This window comes from Haliotis rubra, unplaced genomic scaffold, assembly GCF_003918875.1.
Source record: "Haliotis rubra isolate DU_JTF1 unplaced genomic scaffold, ASM391887v1 Scf593, whole genome shotgun sequence".
Taxonomy (NCBI): domain Eukaryota; kingdom Metazoa; phylum Mollusca; class Gastropoda; order Lepetellida; family Haliotidae; genus Haliotis; species Haliotis rubra.
In genome coordinates, this window is record NW_025767294.1 from 569,866 (window position 1) to 592,024 (window position 22,159).

Genomic DNA, 22,159 nt, shown 5'->3' on the forward strand with positions numbered 1-22,159 from the left:
CAGTAAACCTCTTTGTTATCAAATATGGTGCATTCGTCAGACCAATCCATGATTGATGTAGTCTGTTTCACTCGGAACCATTTTTGGTGGAAATTGAACATATTAGTAATCAGACTGCCTCTCTTTTTCCTTTTTTCCACCACTTCCAAGCCAGGCAGCCAATCCTACCAGCGCAAAGGCCCCACCAACGGCTAGTGCAGTCAACAGACCATCAACCTGAAGGAATTGGAAAAGATTGATGCCTTATACGCTTTCTACAGTCATAATGTGTTTCCAAAACCTCGGAGAAAACTACTTTAATACTACGGTTTTGCAAGAAGAAGCATCAAATATATTTTCTATGTGCTTGTAATGTGTTACGAGGTCAAAAGTAATTTGTCTTTTTTTCTGAAGCATGAATATGTTCTAGGCCGCCTTTAACAATATCCCAAGAATATCACAGGAGTGGACACCTGGAAGGGGCATCACACATTGTACCCATGTGAGGAGTCATCCACTAGGCTAACCCACCATCCCTCTTAGTGAAGAACTTGTATGTCTTGAGTAGGATATTTGCAAATACGTTGTTATGGCGAAAACCCATAGGCGAACATAATGCTTCCTTTAAAAGCAGACATCTTCGCGTGGCAGGAGTATTGAAAAACTTTCTTTAGAGGCGAATTCTTTAGCGATCACTTCATGTTATTTTACTACTATTCTACCATTTAACAAAAGAATCTGTTTTGCAACATAGACGAGACTGACCATCTCTGATGTTGACGTTTTATATAAAGATGCCTCAAGACAAGTTGGTACAAAACCTTCCTGACCTGGGTCTCCTTTCACGAAGCAACCTTTGCTGAGGTTAACCTTAACTCCCATTCTTTAACATTGCACTAAGGTTACCTTAGTGACTTACAATCACCTTAGTACTTTGTAAAAGGAGGCCCTGGCCAATAGAAGATGAGACTGTTATTCTTAGATGTCCCTTCGCAACAATACCTTCCAGAATTAGCCACAAGTAAATAGGTCTTTAATGGCAAGATAAATATTTGTGTCTTAGCAGATCTAAACGTAATTGAAGAGTCGATCTTCTAGTCCAATTTACAGAGCTTGCCAAATGAACCTTGGCAAGGGAACAGTTGGACAAGTACAAACCTGTTCACTTTCTTCTTTGTCATACCGGCACCATGAAGCGAAGTGTTCACAGTTCTTATAGAGTATGTTATATCCAACTTCTCCAACTTTGGATAATGCTCTTTGCACTATCCTATAAGGTTCATATGGCCTGAAAACAACAGTACAACAATGTGATCATTTGGAACTTAATTCCTTGGTATTAATGGAGACGATAAAAAGGGCATAAACAACTGGATATGAACCATTGTCCAGGATTTCAAAATGAACCGTTCTTCTTGGGTCGTTTCTGGGAGTAACATTTACTTCCGACAGTATCATTTATTGGTTTATCTGATCCAAAATCAATTATATAAATGTCATGCCATCTTACAGCAGGAAAGATGATAAATACTGAAGTGAACAACAAACAAAACTCACTTTAATTTTGTGTCCTTTGAGTTGTTCTTGTACACTTTGCTGTCTCCAGCAACTGACCAAAAATTATCTATGCGAACGACTCCTTTGTCGAACACTGCTCCACTTATTGCGAATGCGTGAATCAGATTAGTTTCCCCTTGATCATCCACCCCAGCCAAGTGCACGACTTTCTCGTTACCTAAATAACACATGACAAATATGTTAATATTAAGTTTGATACCTGTGCAGTTTTGTCAGAAATAACGGGATGACCGATACACAACCTCTTTATTAACTTCATGATATGACATGATGCTCATGGTGTTCATGGTGTTAATCTTTCAGTAAAGGTATATACAGGTTATATAGTATCTATGTGTAAATATTTAAGCATTTCAGAGATTGACTATTTACACCTTGGCAACAACATTCTGTAAACAATTGTGTCTGGGTCAGACCATCCAGTGATTGGCATCATGATAATGCACCACCCGATCCAATTAGTCGCTTTTTACGACAAGTATGCGTTGCTGAATTCAAATTATAACTGGGCTCTTCGCAAAGATGGCATATGCATCATCAACTACATTGAATGACAGAGTACTTTATTCACATTTGCATTGTGTAGATCTTAAAATATCAGACATTTACTTATTGTGATCTTTTATGCTTGAATCTTTGAATAACAACAATTGCCTGGATCGATGCTTATGATTTCAACCACTAGACTGCCTGACACAGCCGAATGTTCCCGACATAGCATTCAACAAGGGAATAGCAAACAAAAAAATGCATTAATATTTTGTCACACTACACTTACCAACGTACACAGCCCAGTGACTGAACAGTCCTCGCTCAAACTGCAACCTATCACCTGGTTCCAAGTTGTCAAGTACTGTCCGGTTATGCCTATGTAGTTCAAGGGAGGACATATTTACTCTTCAACTATACAGTTAGTGAATTGTGTCTCCAAATAGGTATGTTTCTGAAACGCCAAGAGAAAATGCAGAATAATATTCTTCTCACACAAAACGTACAAATACAATGTCACAATCAAGGAGCCCTACAATCAACGACAAGAAGATGAATTTGTCCATTAAGATCAATGAACTGCGGGAAGATTACATGGTCAAGCAACAAAAAGCGAAATCGCAACTGCTTTGATTATAGTTATTGCTAATATTGCTAATATTGTCCAGTTTGACTGTCATCTTCAACGCATTTCCTGTACCTTATCACCTTACAATCTCGAACGGAAATTCCATTACCAAATGCCTGTGTTCAAAGGTAGGTGAATGAAAATACATTTTATGTGTGAAAACTAGTCATCATCATTAGGCTACATATACAGATTAACAACACGTTTTCTTTGGGGAAATTTGGAACCTTGGAAATATGTTTTACAGATATATACTGGAGACATGATTATAAGCTTCAAAATCGTAAACATGCACTGCATCACATTTACTATAATGTTGCATCATGCTGTAATAGTGCGCCTATGTTGCACCACTCAATGATGAAGGAAAAAGATTGTAATAGTGTTATAATGTTGCAGCGATCTTTCCTTTAAGGATGGGTAGAGAATGTTCCTATAGTGTTATAATGTTGCATCATGAGGTGTAATAGGAGTTTGACATAAGATGTTGAGGTTTTAAGATCATGCTAAGTAGATTGTAATTCTTCTTTAAGGAAACCAGAGTTATAATGTTGCATCATGCTGTAATAGTGTTGTAATGTTCCATCATGCTGTAATAGTGTTACAATTTTGCATCATGCGAGACTTTAAGATATTGAAAGATAATTTTGCATCATGCTGTAATAGAAGTTATAATGTTGCATCATGCTGTAATAGTGTGGATAATGTTGCATCAGTCTTGGTATGTAATAATGCTATAATGTTGCATCCGTTGGAGTTGTAATAGTGTTGTAATGTTGCATCATGCTGTAATAGTGTTATAATGCTGCATCATGATGTAATAGTGTTATAATGCATTGCATCATGATGTAATAGTGTTGTTGAATGTTGCATCATGCTGTAATAGTGTTATAATTTTGCATCATGCTGTAATAGTGTTATAATTTTGCATCATGCGCTGTAATAGTGTTATAATGTTGCATCATGCATCATGTTGCATCAAGTAATAGTTGTCATCAATAAGCATGATAATGTTGCATCAGTGCTTTCGGACAATGATGTAATAATGCTTTATAATGTTGCATCGTGTTGTAATAGTGTTATAATGTTGCATCATGCTGTAATAGTGTGATAATGTTGCATCATGATGTAATAATGTTATAATGTTGCATCATGCTGAAATAGTGTTATAATGTTGCATCGTGTTGTAATAGTGTTATAATGTTGCATCATGCTGTAATAGTGTTATAATGCTGCATCATGATGTAATAGTGTTATAATGTTGCATCATGCTGTAATAGTGTTGTAATGTTGCATCATGCTGTAATAGTGTTATAATTTTGCATCATGCTGTAATAGTGTTATAATTTTGCATCATGCTGTAATAGTGTTATAATGTTGCATCATGCTGTAATAGTGTGATAATGTTGCATCATGATGTAATAATGTTATAATGTTGCATCGTGTTGTAATAGTGTTATAATGTTGCACCATGCTGTAATAGTGTTATAATGTTGCATCATGATGTAATAATGTTATAATGTTGCATCATGCTGTAATAGTGTTATAATGTTGCATCATGCTGTAATAGTGTTATAATGTTGCATCATGCTGTAATAGTGTTATAATGTTGCATCGTGTTGTAATAGTGTTGTAATGTTGCATGATGCTGTAATAGTGTTATAATGCTGCATCATGATGTAATAGTGTTATAATGTTGCATCATGCTGTAATAGTGTTATAATGTTGCATCATTGCTGTAATAGTGTTATAATGTTGCATCATGCTGTAATAGTGTTATAATGTTGCATCATGCTGTAATAGTGTTATAATGTTGCATCATGCTGTAATACTGTTATAATGTTGCATCAAGCTGTAATAGTGTTGTAATGTTGCATCATGCTGTAATAGTGTTATAATGTTGCATCATGCTGTAATAGTGTTATAATGTTGCATCAAGCTGTAATAGTGCTGTAAGTATAGTGTTATAATGTTGCATTATGCTGTAATAGTGTTATAATGTTGCATCATGCTGTAATAGTGTTATAATGTTGCATCATGCTGTAATAGTGTTGTAATGTTGCATCATGCTGTAATAGTGTTATAATGTTGCATCATACTGTAATAGTGTTATAATGTTGCATCATGCTGTAATAGTGTTATAATGTTGCATCATGATGTAATAGTGTTGTAATGTTGCATCATGCTGTAATAGTGCTGTAATGTTGCATCATGCTGTAATAGTGTTATAATGTTGCATCATGATGTAATAGTGCTGTAATGTTACATCATGCTGTAATAGTGCTGTTATGTTGCATCATGCTGTAATAGTGCTGTAATGTTCCATCATTTTGTATTAGTGTTATAATGTTGCATTTTGTTGTAATAGTAGTGTATATTTGTTTCCTGATGTCATGCCCAGAGTTTTCTATGTACAACGTGTCAACCTGATGGTGTGTTTGATATTTGGTTTTCCAAGACTCGAATTTCCCAGGAATCCAAACTGCGCTATTTTTATTGCGACAAAGGTTGCAACAGGTTCATATTAAGCCAGTGATGACCCGACCTATGTAAAGCGTCTTGTTTAACGTCAGATCAGAACAACATCACTGCAGTTTGACTACACCCCTGAAGCGGACAATCCTGTGAATGTTCTTGAGGGCTGTGTCCTTCGTCCGAGACATGAAGGCACCTCTTATCAAAAACATATGTTGGGACAAATAACTCAAAAGTCTCAACCGTCTTTGAACAACACTATTATAAGTAATGTCAGGATGTCAGCGGTCATCCCAGTCTATGTTGCTTGTGGTCGTTGTAGGGGTTACAGGCAACAGATTTTAAAATATATTCTGTAACATTTTACAGCAACTAAACTGATAGCGAATGCATGACATGCACAGTGGCAATGGTATGACCCTCTGTAAGATTTGAGAGCAATAAAGTGTCGTAGTGTTGTTCAGTCGGTCGTCATGATCTCATAGTGTTAGCATGTCGGTCATCATGATGTCATAGTATTGTTATGTCGGTCATCATGACATCATATGTTGTTATGTCGGTCATCATGACGTCATAATGTTGTTATGTCGGCAATCATGACGTCATAGTGTTGTCACATCGGTCATCATGACGTCATAGTGTTGTTATGTCGGTCAAATGACGTCATAGTGTTGCTACCTCGGTCATCATGACGTTATAGTGTTGTTATGTTGTCATCATGATGTCATAGTCTTGTTATGTCGGTCTTCATGATGCCATACCGTTGTGATGTTGGTCGTCATGATGTCCTAGTGATATCATGTCGGTCATCATGATGTAATAGTGTTGTTATGTCGGCCGTCATGATGTTATAGTGTTGTTATGTCGGTTGTCATGATGTCGTAGTGTTGTTATGTCGGTGGTCATGATGTCATAGTGTTGTTATGTCGGTAGTCATGATGTCATTGTGTTCTTATGTCGGTCATCATGATGTCATAGTAAAGTTTTATTGGTCGTCATGATGTCGTAGTAAAGTTATGTCAGTCGTCATGATGTCATAGTGTTGCTATGTCGGTCAGCATGATGTCATAGTAATATCATGTCATCATGGGGTCATAGTGATGCTATGCTGAGCGTCGTTATGTCATAGTGTTGCTATGCCGGTCAGCATGATGTCATAGTGATATCATGTCATCATGGGGTCATAGTGATGCTATGTTGGGCGTCGTTATGTCATAGTGTTGTTATGTCGTCATGATGTAGTAGTTTTGTTATGTTGGTCATCATGATGTCCTAGTATAGTTATGTCGGTCATCTTGATCTCATACTCTTGTTATGTCGGTTGTCATGATGTCATAGTGTTGTTATGTCAGTCGTCATGATGTCTTAGTGTTGTTATGTCAGTCATCATGACGTCATAGCATTGTTATGTCGGTCAACATGATGTCATAGTGTTGTTATGTCGGCAATCATGACGTCATAGTGTTGTCACATCGGTCATCATGACGTCATAGTGTTGTTATGTCGGTCACAATGACGTCATAGTGTTGCTATCTCGGTCATCATGACGTTATAGTGTTGTTATGTTGTCATCATGATGTCATAGTCTTGTTATGTCGGTCTTCATGATGCCATACCGTTGTGATGTTGGTCGTCATGATGTCCTAGTGATATCATGTCGGTCATCATGATGTAATAGTGTTGTTATGTCGGCCGTCATGATGTTATAGTGTTGTTATGTCGGTTGTCATGATGTCGTAGTGTTGTTATGTCGGTGGTCATGATGTCATAGTGTTGTTATGTCGGTAGTCATGATGTCATGGTGTTCTTATGTCGGTCATCATGATGTCATAGTAAAGTTTTATTGGTCGTCATGATGTCGTAGTAAAGTTATGTCAGTCGTCATGATGTCATAGTGTTGCTATGCCGGTCAGCATGATGTCATAGTAATATCATGTCATCATGGGGTCATAGTGATGCTATGCTGAGCGTCGTTATGTCATAGTGTTGCTATGCCGGTCAGCATGATGTCATAGTGATATCATGTCATCATGGGGTCATAGTGATGCTATGTTGGGCGTCGTTATGTCATAGTGTTGTTATGTCGTCATGATGTAGTAGTTTTGTTATGTTGGTCATCATGATGTCCTAGTATAGTTATGTCGGTCATCTTGATCTCATACTCTTGTTATGTCGGTTGTCATGATGTCATAGTGTTGTTATGTCAGTCGTCATGATGTCTTAGTGTTGTTATGTCAGTCATCATGACGTCATAGCATTGTTATGTCGGTCAACATGATGTCATAGTGTTGTTATGTCGGTCGTCATGACGTCATAGTGTTGTTATGTCACTTGTCATGATGTCATAGTGTTGTTATGTCGGTTGTCATGATGTCATAGCGTTGTTATGTCGGTGGCCATGATGTCATAGTGTTGTTATGTCGGTCGTCCTGATGTCAAAGTGTTGTTATGTTTGTCATCATGATGTCATGATAGTGTTATGTCGGTCATCATGATGTCGTAGTAAGGTTATGTCAGTCATCATGATGTCGTAGTATAGTTATGTCAGTCATCATGATGTCGTAGTATAGTTATGTCAGTCATCATGATGTCGTAGTAAAGTTATGTCAGTTATCATGAAGAAGAAGGGTTTATTTTGTATAAAGGCCAAACGACCCATCGTACAAGGTGGTACAATAGTGGTTTTGGTTACCATTTTCATACAACAACGCTAACAGGAGCAGAATAAACATGTTCTAAGAATTTGACAAAATTATTTATGATGTTATTGTCGGATGATGTACATATGCTGCGGAGTGAATAATAATATCCATGGACCGATTTCGGAATGTAACGCCGACGCATATCCTCATAGCGTTTACAAACATAGACAATATGGATTTCATCCTCAATACTTTCACAGTGTTTACATAATACAATATCATCATTGCAGGAGGCAGTACCTCTTCTAATATATTTGATACCTAGTGCATTACACCCTGATCTAAATAATGTGAACAGACGCTTGCACTTATTACTTATATTCAATGATAAATATTTTTCACAGGTCAACAGAGATTTATGGGACTTATAGAAGGACAGCGAAGGAACATCTAGGGACAAATGCCACTCTTGCATAGAGCAGTTGTTAATTCTTTCAGTAAACATATATAGAAACATTTTTGTATCACCGACATCTTGTGAAATCCAAGCTGTACCAAAGCCAAGATAAAATAACAAATCACTGACATGCCGAGCCCATGTGGGACGTTTCCTGAATTCAACAGATAATAAAAAATTATAACATTGATATGGATATCTACTTTGATGCATTCTCAATAATCTTAGCCAGTATTTAATACATTTGACATAACACACATTGCTTAAGGGTGCCCTCCCACATTCCCCATATGCAACAGCATTAGATGATCTGTAACTAATCTGGAGTAAAATTTGCAAAATTTTCGATGGACAATTTCAATACTTTCTCTTTTAAAACCCCATATCTCAGCACCATATGTTAGAATTGGTACAATTTTTTATCAAAAATATAAAATCCTTCTGAGAGTGACATATCGTATCGTCTTATAAATGACTTGATCGGCCACAGTGCCTTATTAGCTTGATCAGATAATGTTTTACATGCCCTAGTCCAAATCAATTTGGGAGTTATCATAAGTCCTAGATATTTATAAACATTGACAGTTTCCATTCGAATGCCATTATAGAACCATTTTTCGTGTTTGGACAAGGGTCCACCCATTTTAAAAACAATTATTTTACTTTTATCCGTATTAATATCCATGCCCCATTTATGGGAATACATATGTAGGGCGTCAAGGCGGCGCTGTAGTCTAACAACAGTATCAGCTATCAAAACCAAATCATCTGCAAATAACAGAGCTATAATATTCAACATATGTTCGGAGATAAATATACCGTCATCAAACTTATTTTCTAAGGTCGATACGAGCTCATTAATATATAAAGAAAATAATACCGGACTAAGGACACAGCCTTGCCGAACCCCACAGGTGCTATCAAAATATTCAGTTAATTTCTTACCGTACTCAAAGGTTACAGTGGCCTTGACATTAGTATACATATTTTTAATCAACTTGAAAAAATTTCCATGGATCCCATTTTGCAAAAGAACATACAGTAATTTAAACCTATTCACCACGTCAAAGGCCTTGCGAAAAATCTATGAATGCAATATATATCTTCCCATTTTTACGTGTTAAATACTTCTGAATGATTGTCTGGAGAATAAAGATACTGTCCACAGTCGAATGATCTGTCTTAAATCCACCCTGATATTCTCCAATTATCTCACGAAGTTGCAAAAAGTACTCCAATCTTTTGTTTAGAACCGAAACAAAAATTTTGCTCATTACATTCAGAAGAGAGATCCCCCTATAATTATTCGGGTCAGATCTACTACCTTTCTTATGTAGTGGGATAATAATGCCAGTTGACCAGGAATTTGGCCACAAGCCGGATGAGAGTATCTTGTTGAACAGTAATACTAAATAGGGAACTATTATATGTTCAGAAACTTTAAAAAACTCTGCGGGAATACCATCATCGCCTGGGGATTTGTTACATTTTAGATATCTGATAGCATTTATTACATCCTGATCTGTAAAGTCACATGATAGAATATCATCGTCATTGATACAATCAACACATGTATTAAAGTCATGTTTATCAACATATGATTTGGCATCTTCTGAAAAGTTGCCATCTTCTGGCAACGTTGGGTTTAACAAGTCCTTAAAGTATTCAGCCCATGTTGATGGCGTTACACTTTCTTCCATGGCGCGAGTTGTGGTATATTTTTTCACAAGTCGCCAAAATGCTGAGCAATCTCTGGAACAAGCTGCATCATGTATTTTTTGAGTAATGGAACGTTTATAACTATCTTTCTTAGTTTTACAAGTCTGTTTGAACTGAGATCTAATGTCTTTGTATCTATTCAGATTCTCAAATGTTGTTGTTTTTCTAAACGCATTAAGCAGTTTATATTTTTCATGTTTAAGAGTCTGACACTGTTGATCAAACCATTCTGGTTGTTGTTTAGCGTTGATGGTTTTGGGTTGTCTACATTCCATATCTCGCCCACAGGTTTGCAGAATGCGCTGCAGTATGTTTAATGCTTTGTCAGTGTTGACATGTAGACTGCTTATAAAGTCCTGAAACAAATCACTTGTATCAGCATTTTGCAGGTTATCAAGATATAATTGTGATTTTTCATTTTTCCATTTAAATTTGTTTCTGTTAATACAATGAAAATACTTATCATCGGCTGGCCTGTCCACATCGAACAGGGATGAGATTGTGGTTGTGAGTGGAGATGGTCAGATTCCGTCCGAGAAACACTCTTGAAGTCCTCCACATAACGGTATAACGATGCTGACACTGCAATGTAGTCCGGTGTGCTACAGCCGGTAGGACCAATATATGTATAGTCCCCCTCATCTGAGAATCTGCCATTTAACAGGTACCATCCAAACGTTTTGCATAAGTCTAGTAATTCTCTTCCATAGTTATTTACAACAAGATCTTTATTTTTGCGATTTGGGTACACAGGTGGGGCATCTAGTTCCTCGTATGTATCCTCGTCCATAGGTAGAAAATCAACACTATCATCAACAATATAGTCTAATTCAGCGCCAGTTCTTCCATTAAAATCGCCACAAATAATGAAGTCAGTATCTGGATATTCGTTTTCATTGCCACAATGTAATTTTCCAATCGCTCAACCCCATCGTTACTGTTAGTTTTTTCCGGTGTTACATAGACACAACCCAGAATAAGCCTTTTGCCTGACCGTATGCGCCGAATGGAAACAAGAAACACGGCGTCCACCCACTCCTCGTGTATACGGTGGAAAAAAGATGAGATACTGTCACCCATAAGTATAGCAACGCCACCGCTGAACCGGCCGATGTTGTTTATCTTAGGGCGAATTGATTGAATGCTGTATAACAGGCAATTAAGTTACTAAAGTCATCATAACATTTGGCCCAGGTTTCGGTCAGACATATGATATCATATTTAGAGATAAAGTCACAAAAGTCTGGATGGATTACTTTACTATATAGGCCGTTTACATTCCAACACAGTATGCTTATTGGTTGTAGTGAGTGTGATGCATCCGGAATACCCGTGGAGCACGAGCTTTCTGATCGGGTGTCAATGTCAATGTCGATATCAGTCACAGGGTCAAGGCCAACCTGCTACAGAACACTGTGGTTTGGGTCAGCATGACCTAGCGAGTGTGGTCCATGTATATCTCCGGCGAATCTGACTAGAGCCCCAGAACTATCCGGCATGAACTTAACGTCATCTATAACTAGAAAGTCGCCTTTGATGTATGCTGTTTTACCTTGGTCCCTGGCCTGTTTGAGGTGGGGGTATGAGTTGTTTTCTTCTGAGTCTTGTTTTGGACAGAAGTCCTCAGATATTCTGAATGTTGTGTTGCCTTTCAGCTCTGCCTTAGCCTTGTTGAGGACGCTAAGTTTGGCGTCTCTGGAGACGAACTTCATCATGATAGGCGGGTTGCCCCTGTTCACGCTTTGTACCCAATCTGTGGACAGTGTCGAAAGAATATCATCTCCATTTTGTAGACATAATGTACCCTTCAGAAATGAATAAACTTTCCTTTTAGATTCACCAGACTCTTCAATCCGTCCTTCCATTTCCATTCCAAATAAAATCAAGTTATTTCTTCTGGAGTAGTTCTCACTTTTATCAAGTTTTGCCTCTAAAGCAGTGATAGTGTTTGCCTGAGACGTCACTATCTTCCTAAGATCTCTATTTTCGGTTTGAATTTGTTCCAACTGATTATTTAATTTGGCATTGTTTTGGTCCACTGTATTTTTCAGGGTCGTTAGCATTTCACTCATGGACGCTATTGTCTTATTCAACGCATCAAATTGGCCAGTCAGTGCTTTTATAGACTCACTCACGCTGTTGTCCGCCTCGGTGTCCGGCTGGGATCCCCTCCCCCTTGTGTTGGGGCCTGGTCCTGGGTTGGATTCGATGTCACCCGACAACAGAAGCTGCCATCTTGCATCAAATGTAAACATTGTAGAGTCCGTGCAACTCATCTCGCACGTGCACATGCTTGAAATTTCTTGACAGTAATTAAAATTGTCTGTGCTGGGTAAATTAGAGAAAATATGTTCGGGATTAACACTGTATATCAGTAGATTGTGACTCAATAGCATAATGACAGTTAACGTGACACCAACTGCGTACAGCCTGTAGGCGAGATCCATACCTGGAGTCCATGTTGTCTCCGACATGTACTTCCTAACATGTTCAATTTGTCTGTGACCCCTGGGCATCTTAAAACACCCAATTCTACATCTCCAACTGTCCACGTCGATCCCCATTCTTCATAAAGCGTATTGTGCCCAAGAAAAAGGCACTACAAAGGCTTGACAAAGAAAGAAAACGTATTTTTTTTCTCCCACGATGTCGTCGCCGTATCTACCTATTCAGGGGCAGGTAACCCATCCGTTTGTCATCATGATGTCATGATAGTGTTATGTCGGTCATCATGATGTCGTAGTAAGGTTATGTCAGTCATCATGATGTCGTAGTATAGTTATGTCAGTCATCATGATGTCGTAGTATAGTTATGTCAGTCATCATGATGTCGTAGTAAAGTTATGTCAGTTATCATGATGTCGTAGTAAAGTTATATCGGTCCTCATGATGTCATAGTAAAGTTATGTCGGTCGTCTTGATGTCGTAGTAAAGTTATGTCGGTCGTCATGATGTCATAGTGTTGTTATGCCGGTCAGCATGATGTCGTAATGTCATCATGTCATCATGATGTCATAGTGTTGTTATGTCGGTTGTCATGATGTCATAGTGTTGTTATGTCGGTTGTCATGATGTCGTAGTGTTGTTATGTCGGTGGTCATGATGTCATAGTGTTGTTATGTCGGTCGTCCTGATGTCAAAGTGTTGTTGTGTTTGTCATCATGATGTCATGATGGTGTTATGTCGGTCATCATGATGTCGTAGTAAAGTTATGTCAGTCATCATGATGTCGTAGTATAGTTGTGTCAGTCATCATGATGTCGTAGTAAAGTTATGTCGGTCGTCTTGATGTCGTAGTAAAGTTATGTCGGTCATCATGATGTCATAGTGTTGCTATGCCGGTCAGCATGATGTCGTTATGTTATCATGTCATCATGATGTCGTAGTGTTGGTATGTCGGTCGCCATGATATCATAGTGTTGTTATGTCATCATGATGTCATAGTGATGTTATGTCGCTCGTCATGATATCGTAGTGTTGTCATGTTGGTCTTCATGATGTGATAGTGTTGTTATGTCGGTCTTCATGATGTGATAGTGTTGTTATGTCGTCATGATGTCATTGTGTTGTTATGTCGTCATCATGATGTCATAGTGTTGTTATGTCGGTTGTCATGATGTCATAGTGTTGTTATGTTTGTCATCGTGATGTCATAGTGTTGTTATGTCGGTCGTAATGATGTCATAGTGTTGTTATGTCAGTTGCCATTGTGTCATTGTGTTGTTATGTTGGTTGTCATGATGTAGTAGTGTTGTTATGTCGGTCGTCATGATGTCATAGTGTTGTTCTGTCTTAATGATTTCATAGTGTTGTTATGTCGGTTGTCATGATGTCATAGTGCTGTTATGTTTGTCATCATGATGTCATAGTATTGTTATGTCGGTCGTAATGATGTCATAGTGTTGTTATTTCCGTCGTCATGATGTCATAGTGTTGTTATGTTGGTTGTCATGATGTCGTAGTGTTGTTATGTCGGGTGTCATGATATCATAGTGTTATTATGTTGGTTATCCATATGTTATAGTGTTGTTTTGTCGGTCGTCGTTATGTTAAAGTGTTATGTCATCATGATGTCATAGTGTTGTTATGTCGGTCGTCATGATATCGTAGTTTTGTCATGTCGGTCTTCATGATGTGATAGTGTTGTAATGTCGTCATGATTTCATAGTGTTGTTATGTCGGTCGTCATGATGTGGTAGTGTTGTCATGTAGGTCTTCATGACGTCATAGTGTTGTTATGTCGTCTTCATGATGTGGTGGTGGTGTTATGTTGGTCGTCATGATGTCATAGTGTTGTTATGTCGGTCGTCATGATGTGGTAGTGTTGTCATGTAGGTCTTCATGACGTCATAGTGTTGTTATGTCGTCTTCATGATGTGGTGGTGGTGTTATGTTGGTCGTCATGATGTCATAGTGTTGTTATGTCGGTCGTCATGATATCGTAGTGTTGTCATGTCTGTCTTCATTATGTAGTAGTGTTGTTATGTCGGTCATCATGATGTCATAGTGATTTTATGGCGGTCATCATGATGTTATAGTGTTGTTATGTCGGTTGTCATGATGTCATAGTGTTGTTACGTTTGTCATCGTGATGCCATAGTGTTGTTATGTCGGTTGTCATGATGTCATAGTGTTGTTATGTCGGTTGTCATGATGTCATAGTGTTGTTATGTTTGTCATCGTGATGTCATAGTGTTGTTATGTCGGTCGTAATGATGTCATAGTGTTGTCATGTCGGTCATCATGATGTGATAGTGTTGTTATGTCGGTCTTCATGATGTGATAGTGTTGTTATGTCGTCATGATGTTGTGTTGTTATGTCGGTCGTCATGATGTCATAGTGTTGTTATGTCAGTCGTCATGATAGTGTTACTGCGTGTTTTGTTGTCGGACCAACATGTTCGTTAAGTGGTCCTTTTCAGGTATCAGACTTACACTCAGATATTCAAGCGATAACAAATAGCACCTCGGCGCAAGGTTGATAACGATAGCAAGCAGATTCATTTCATTGATTAACCGAGAGGCGAGTTGGTATTTGACTTATACGCCGAGGTTTAAGACTGCACACGTTTAAAAATAAACGTTTATTGCATCTACACACAGTCTCTTAAAATGTTAGATTCAAATCTGATCATTTACAACAGTACGTAAATATATTCATATGGTGTGTTTATGTGAATTTCATTAGAATGGAACTCATCTTTCCTACTTCACTGACTGACAGAGTGAGTTTGGTTTTACGCCGCTTTTAGCAATATTCCAGCAACATCACGGCGGGGGACACCAGAAATGGGCTTCACACATTTTACCCATATGGGGATTCGAACCCGGGCCTTCGGCGTGACGAGCCAACGCTTTAACCATTAGGCCCTTTTCCTACTTCAGATTGAGGAGTGTGGATTGTGTAGACCAGTCGACCATTGCTAATACCACCAGTCCTTTAATATTTTCTTATTTCACAAACTAAAGGACAGGCAGAACCAATTAATGATGACAACGAAGAAAACGGACTGGACAAAGAAGTATTCAAGGGTGTTCTCCCATTTGTTAGACAGCCAGTTGTAACACAACTTAAAGCAACAAACTTTTCAGCTGAATGCACAGCTAAGTAATTACCTGTTACCTTAGATAGATAATGGAATAATCCATGCTGAATGATAAAATAATCATTTTAGTTATTCATTGATGATGTCAATGAGACAATTTATAATCTGTGTAAATTGATAAGTAAATCATCACTTAATTACTTCAATAAAGTCATAATTAGCACATGAGTATTTTAAAGTTCATCATCACAGGAATAACAGCAACCCTTGATGATGGCATCAGGAATTTCTGTCTCAGTGGCTCGGATGGAAGCTACCTCGAAGTTACTCTGCATTCCTGTTGGGGCAGGGGACGGTTCAAGTTCTCGAAAGCACTTGCCTTGAGGAGATGAAATAGTGTTGTGCACTTTGTGGCTTGGCGATCAGGCAACAGAACATGAACAAGGGGATAGGATACAGAACCAGCTAGGGCACAGATAATGTAGACTTGATTCCATATCTCTAGGCAAATTTTCCATCAATGTAGAGATTCTCAGCAGCTTGCACGGCTTGAAACTGTTCGAGGGTGGAGAAGGCGACCAGCTTGTCTTTGTCACCATCTGAAAGAAGAAGAAGGGCGGCCATCTGCTGTCTCTGTCCATCTTCCTTCCAGTCGTACTTCAGAACGTGAGTGGGGCGGTGCAGGTCGTGTCTTACGGCGATGTAAGGGAACTACTAATACTTGAGAAGGACGGAAACACAGGAATCTGGTCTTCGTTTTCTTCCTCTAGCTGCTCCTTATAAATGGTATGCATCTGTGTGGTCTCGCCTCTTGCCCGTGTCTACTGCAGGGTGGTTGTGTTCGGTCTGGTTCTTGAGCCAGGAAAATGCATTTCCCAGAATAAACTGAAATGGATATAAAGCTCAAACTTAGTAGAAAATTTGAGTTACGTAGATAGGTTACATGAGTTGTATTGTATTTTAGAACTGAGTTAGAAACTCAGCTATTTCAGATTGTCAAACCCAGTTTGAAATTTGAGTTAAAACTTAAGTTCGGGGGCCAGAAGGGGTACATCTGCCAGTGGAGATCTTGACAACACATCTCCAGTGAGTGCTTGTCTGTCTAACTCTGTTTCTGCCGCATAGATAGCCATCCAGAAGAATGTGTTGGGTTCCCCCTCTGCGATATGACATGTTCGACTTTCCATAACCAAGTCATGCTGATATGTCATTAAGGTGTATGTGGAATTCTTTTATACCTACCTTCTAGTTGTGACAATGTACTCTATAATACTTGCAAACCAAATCATGAAATATACCACCACTTACCTTCTCGCCTTTGAGATCCTTATTACACCCACATATCAACTGCAGCTCGTGACTATTGCGTTATCTCTGTTCGTAGCATTAGGTCATCTCCATATCAAGTTTCCGAGAAACCACTGTGATGGACCGAACTATCTCATAAAGACACCCTTGTTAATAGGTTGCCTACAGGCCAATAGTTATTCCCTGCTGACCTGACTTAAAATAGCATGCTTTCCTTTTTTTCAACTCGTTTACAAGCGGTGGGTCATAAAATAACTATTGAACGTTTCAACCGTTGCTTCCTGCGCCCCCGGTTAAAGATTACACACAATCAAACAATCCACCATGACATATTCGCCTTTTAAGGTAAATATGTTTTGGGGAATATATCCCAGAATTTCCATGGTGTCATAACAAAAGTATGATAGGAAATTGAACGTAACTGACGAATTCCACGCCACGTTGCATCTGGTCTTTGTTAGTGGCAACAAACAGCAGTCTTCTGTAACAGTGTCACAATGAGCCAACTGAGCACGAGTGCATGTCAGAGGCGATGTAATCATTCTCTGTAACGTTTCATGACAACAGAAGTTAATGGTTAAGGATTAATTCTGTTGTTACACAATTCTATTGTTGCGGATATATGACTGAACAGGAGTCTCACTGAAAAGCCTTATATTATGTAAACTTCACATTCAAACGGCCTATATGAAATCTGGCAAAATGTGGCAAAATATATTTCTCCTAACATTCTAGTGACTGAGTTGATATTTAACGTCATATCGACAATATTTCAGCCATATCGTGACAATTTATATTTTAATGCTAAAATAAAAAAATAGAACTTAAAAACCTGATATCAAAGCACAGTGAAACTACTGTATCACAGCTCTTAAGTTGATGACATTGAAATTAGGATAAATTAAAGTCCTCTCCAGCTGGTTCGAGAGTACATGAACACAATCAACACATATAAGATGTATACACATTTATTACATCTAGATAAGGTACAGAGAAGTCAACAGCGTTATATGTTGAAAAGAAAACACTCTTAAAACAAGATTTACTTAAATATTTAAAACACTAATTTGATGCGATGTGTACATGTTTACCACTTAGTTTAATTCTCTAAGACAGTGACATCGACGATCCCTAAAGTTACCTGCAGCTGTAGGTAAGTGGAAAGTATAAATATGTTTACGAAGACAGACATAGACATATAGTTGCTGTCGAATGTGATGTTCTTATATTTCAAAAATTCTATAAACCTGCATGATCTATGATGTCATCATAATAATAAACAAAACATGCTAATCTCGATGTTCAGCTTCACTGACAATTTCCAGCCAAATGTATCGATGCCACATTTGAGAGAACTAAAGGGCATGGTCAAATCAAATTCATAAAATAGATGGTGAATCTTCCAAATAAACAAACGCAGTACTCCTACTTCTGTTTTCACAAACAGGCATAGAAATTGTCATGAACAGATTTGTCAAACTGTCTACTGCAGTGGTCATTAAACATGCGAATGCTTAAACAAACTGATCGTGGAATAATTTCAGGGAAAAAGCATGTAAAGTTTCAGCTTTATCAGGCCAAAGGATTCTTGGCATACAACGTATAGGTGGGAGGTTAGCTCCCTCCCTCTGGCAATTTCAGGCCAAATGTATCAATGTCCCTTTCAAAAGAATTAGAGAGCATGGTCAAATCAAAGTCATGAAATATCACTGAGTGAACATTTTTCATATTTAGTTTTATAAGTATTTGATATCGTGAGATGATAACAATCAAATGAATTGTGCAGCATTATTGAAACTGGCATTGTCCATTACTTTATCATGTCACGACAACAGGAACATGTTACTGGTCACTACGATGACCTCCATTCACTGAAAGCGAAAATGTGTATCAACCGCCATGTTGCTTGACTGTGTTTACGTTCGATATCAAGCTCGGTCAAAATGATTAAAATTGGACTCAAAGTATAACAAACTTAGTATATCTGTTCATTATACATTTCTCTATCGGTCACTTTATTTATACATTAGATAGCCACTCAGAGGCAGTAAAGGGCAATCACTTGGACTTAGAGGAGACATTGCACTCAATCAAAATATTTTAAGCAAATAAATGACATGAATTGATAGCGAAATGGACACTGAACAGATACCCTAAGACTATGTGTTTTTTCGGATTTTGAGGAACATATTACCGAACATCAACAAATACGTTAACATGGCGTGCAATTCCTTTCTCTGTTACACGTAGGTTATCTCTTTGAACCGTTTGGACTAATAACAAACTATTGTTTGTCACGAATAGCACCAAAGTGTCATCTTACCTTAACATTATAATAGTAAACACATTTAGGGAAGAATATCAAGGTATTGTTAAAATAATATTTTACCGCTTCATATGTTATTGTTTTCCTATGTGTTACTGCGGCTTCAAACTCTACAATTAATGTCGTAACCAACAAATGAAGGATTAAAAGTACCATACAGAATGTTCTTGTGGTCTCCTATAATTTATTATAATGAAGGATTTCTGAAATATTTCTCGATGTATTGCCGGGAGACATATTTCAGAAATCCTGATGTTTAACTAATGCAGGCTGTACGCAAACTCACGCCAGTCTACGGTGTATTGTGTGTCTATGTTTGTGTCTACGTTTGGTAGGCGGTTAAGGATCACCTCTTGAAATGCCCGAGAGCGATATTGTAGAAAATAAACAACTATGATGACGTCACAATTACTTGATATGTGTCATAAAGAGTTATCAGTTCTAAAGACCATATTATCCTAAGGTCTGTAACATGGTACATCGAAATGTGCTTACACTCATCACAGCTTTTTGGTCAGCAGAATGCCGAATCCCATGCCGGTTTGCGTGGGACAACAGATTTCAACGTACCTTCAGTAACATTGTTACAGCGAATAAACTTGATAACGAATGCAAGACATACACAGGGGCGATGTAATGATTCTCTTTAATGTTTCATGACAATACGTTCATAGTTATTGTATAACTATGTTTATATTGGACACTTTTCTGGTCAGTTCATACAAGATATTGCATCAGTATTGATTAAAAAAGCCAATCAGTTGAAACAAACATACAGATATTAAATCACACTGCTTTTATTTCCTTCCATATAGTTCTTGGATGCCAAATCACGAAATATACCAACAGTTACCTTGTAAGCAAATGAGATTTTTTAATCCACCTATCAGCTGCAGCTCGTGACAATCTAGTTATGTCTGTTCACAGCGTTAAGCCATGTCGAATTTCCGAGGAATCATGGCGTCGGAAAGTTCCCCTATGATTACCTGACCTAAAATAGGGGGCTTCCTATCTTAACTCGTTTAGCAACAGCTGCTCATAAATACACACCTTTCGCCTCTTACGGTAAACATGATTCACGATAAGTAAACTGATAGCGAATGCCTGGCCTACATAGGGTTGATATAATCATTATCTGTAAGGTTTCAAGAATCAAAATAAAAAGAAAAATACTAGAAATGGTCGATTATGGATTAATATCATCGTTGCATTGTTTCATCTGTATGACGGCGGTGAGTCTGGTCCAGACCTTCCAGGTATGGACACGAGGATCATCAAAATATGCATGTCAGACACGTCAGCTGGCCTCGCAACACCATGGGTTACGACAAGCAGTATACTTAGGTCTTTATTCTAACCTGGATCTTAGATAATGGCTGGTAGATGAAGAATTATGATGTAACATAAAGTACCCATTGGTTGTATATCGTATACTGAGTGATGTTGACTGTCACTTGTCAGTCCAAAATATAGCGAGTCCTTGAATTTGATTGTGCATTTCTTGTTTCCGTTTACTAGGATGGGTATATTCTTGAGCAGATATGCAATCAAGTTGTGGAAAATCTCCGGGTTTCCTAGGAATGTAGAAATAGCCTTTTAGTGTTTGCGGTATTACACGAATACAGCCTCGTGGAAAATCGTCTGAGTCTGAGTCGTGCAAAATGTGTGAACGTTGACGTGTTTCGTTCATACACTTATGAACTTCCGTTTTGCGGGTATAGGACCGAACTCGCGTCCCTCTGAAAGGCCACATATCATGTAACCTTCACATTCCATATGATAGACACATTTCGCCAAACGTTCTTACATTCTACTAAATAGCCAGCGATTACCTATAATATTCTACACATATTCTCGTGTGTCATTTCTCTGTTCAAAAGGCACGACATTGTAATTAAGATACAACTGTACATGCGTACGTGAATACAGTCAACACATTCATATAGTGTTAAATTAATAGAGTGATAATTAGAGAAAAGAAAACAGGCTTATAACAAGACAGTGAGTAAACTGATAGCAAATACACGACATACCCCTCGGAGATATAATGAGTCTGGAACGTTTCATGACAACAGAATATAACAGTTATGGATCAATTTCATTGATCCATAGGTTCTACGTCAGTTCATACAACAGCATTGTTCCAAGATGCATCAGTTGAAAACAACATACAGATACTTCAGAACACTGCTACTCTATAATATGTGTATGCCAAATGACGAAATATACCACCACTTGCCTTCCTCGCCTTAGCTTGCAATTTAGATCTCTAATATCCCCTCCTATCAAGTACAGACGATTGATTTATCTCTCTTCATACCGTTAGGTCATCTTCAGATCAAATTCCCCTGAAATCACTACGTTGGACCGAACTATCTAGAACTAATTTACCTGCATTGTTTTAGGTTGGAGATAGGGCAGATGTTACTCTATTATGACCTGACCTTAAATGGCATGCTTCCCTTTTTACCTCGTTTACCTGTGGCGAGTCTTAAAATATACTATTGACCATTTTACGCGGTGCGTCTTGCGCTCACGGTTAAAGATTACACACATTCAAACAAGCCACCATGACATATTCGCCTTTTATGGTGAATATGTTTTTGGGCATGTATCCCAGAATTTACATGTGTCATAACAAGAGTATACATGTACTATTATGTTTGCGTTATTACACGAATACAGCCTCGTGGAAAATGTGTGAACGTTGACGTGTTTCGTTCATACACTTATGAACCTCCGTTTTGCGGGTATAGGACCGAACTGGCGTCCCACTGAATGGCCATATATCATGTAACCTTCACATTCCATATGATAGACACATTTCGCCAAACGTTCTTACATTCTACTAAATAGCCAGCGATTACCTATAATATTCTACACATATAATCGTGTGTCATTCCTCTGTTCAAAAGGCACGACACTGTAATTAAGATACAACTGTACATGCGTACATGAATACAGTCAACACATACATATAGTGTTAAATTAGTAGAGTGATAATTAGAGAAA

The 22,159-nt window shown here is 38.1% G+C and overlaps 1 protein-coding gene across 1 annotated transcript in view; it reads right to left on the bottom strand.

The window, feature by feature from the left end:
* Positions 1–1,541: 1,541 nt before the first annotated feature.
* Positions 1,542–22,159, bottom strand: part of LOC124255115 (phospholipase A and acyltransferase 3-like) — a 77,651-nt gene continuing 57,033 nt past the window's right edge. Inside the window, exons 9-10 of the mRNA XM_046688958.1 lie at positions 2,336–2,500; positions 1,542–1,714 (exon numbers count right to left, since the gene is read on the bottom strand). The gene's annotated coding sequence lies outside the window, so the exon portion shown is untranslated. The remainder of the gene's footprint in view (positions 1,715–2,335; positions 2,501–22,159) is intronic.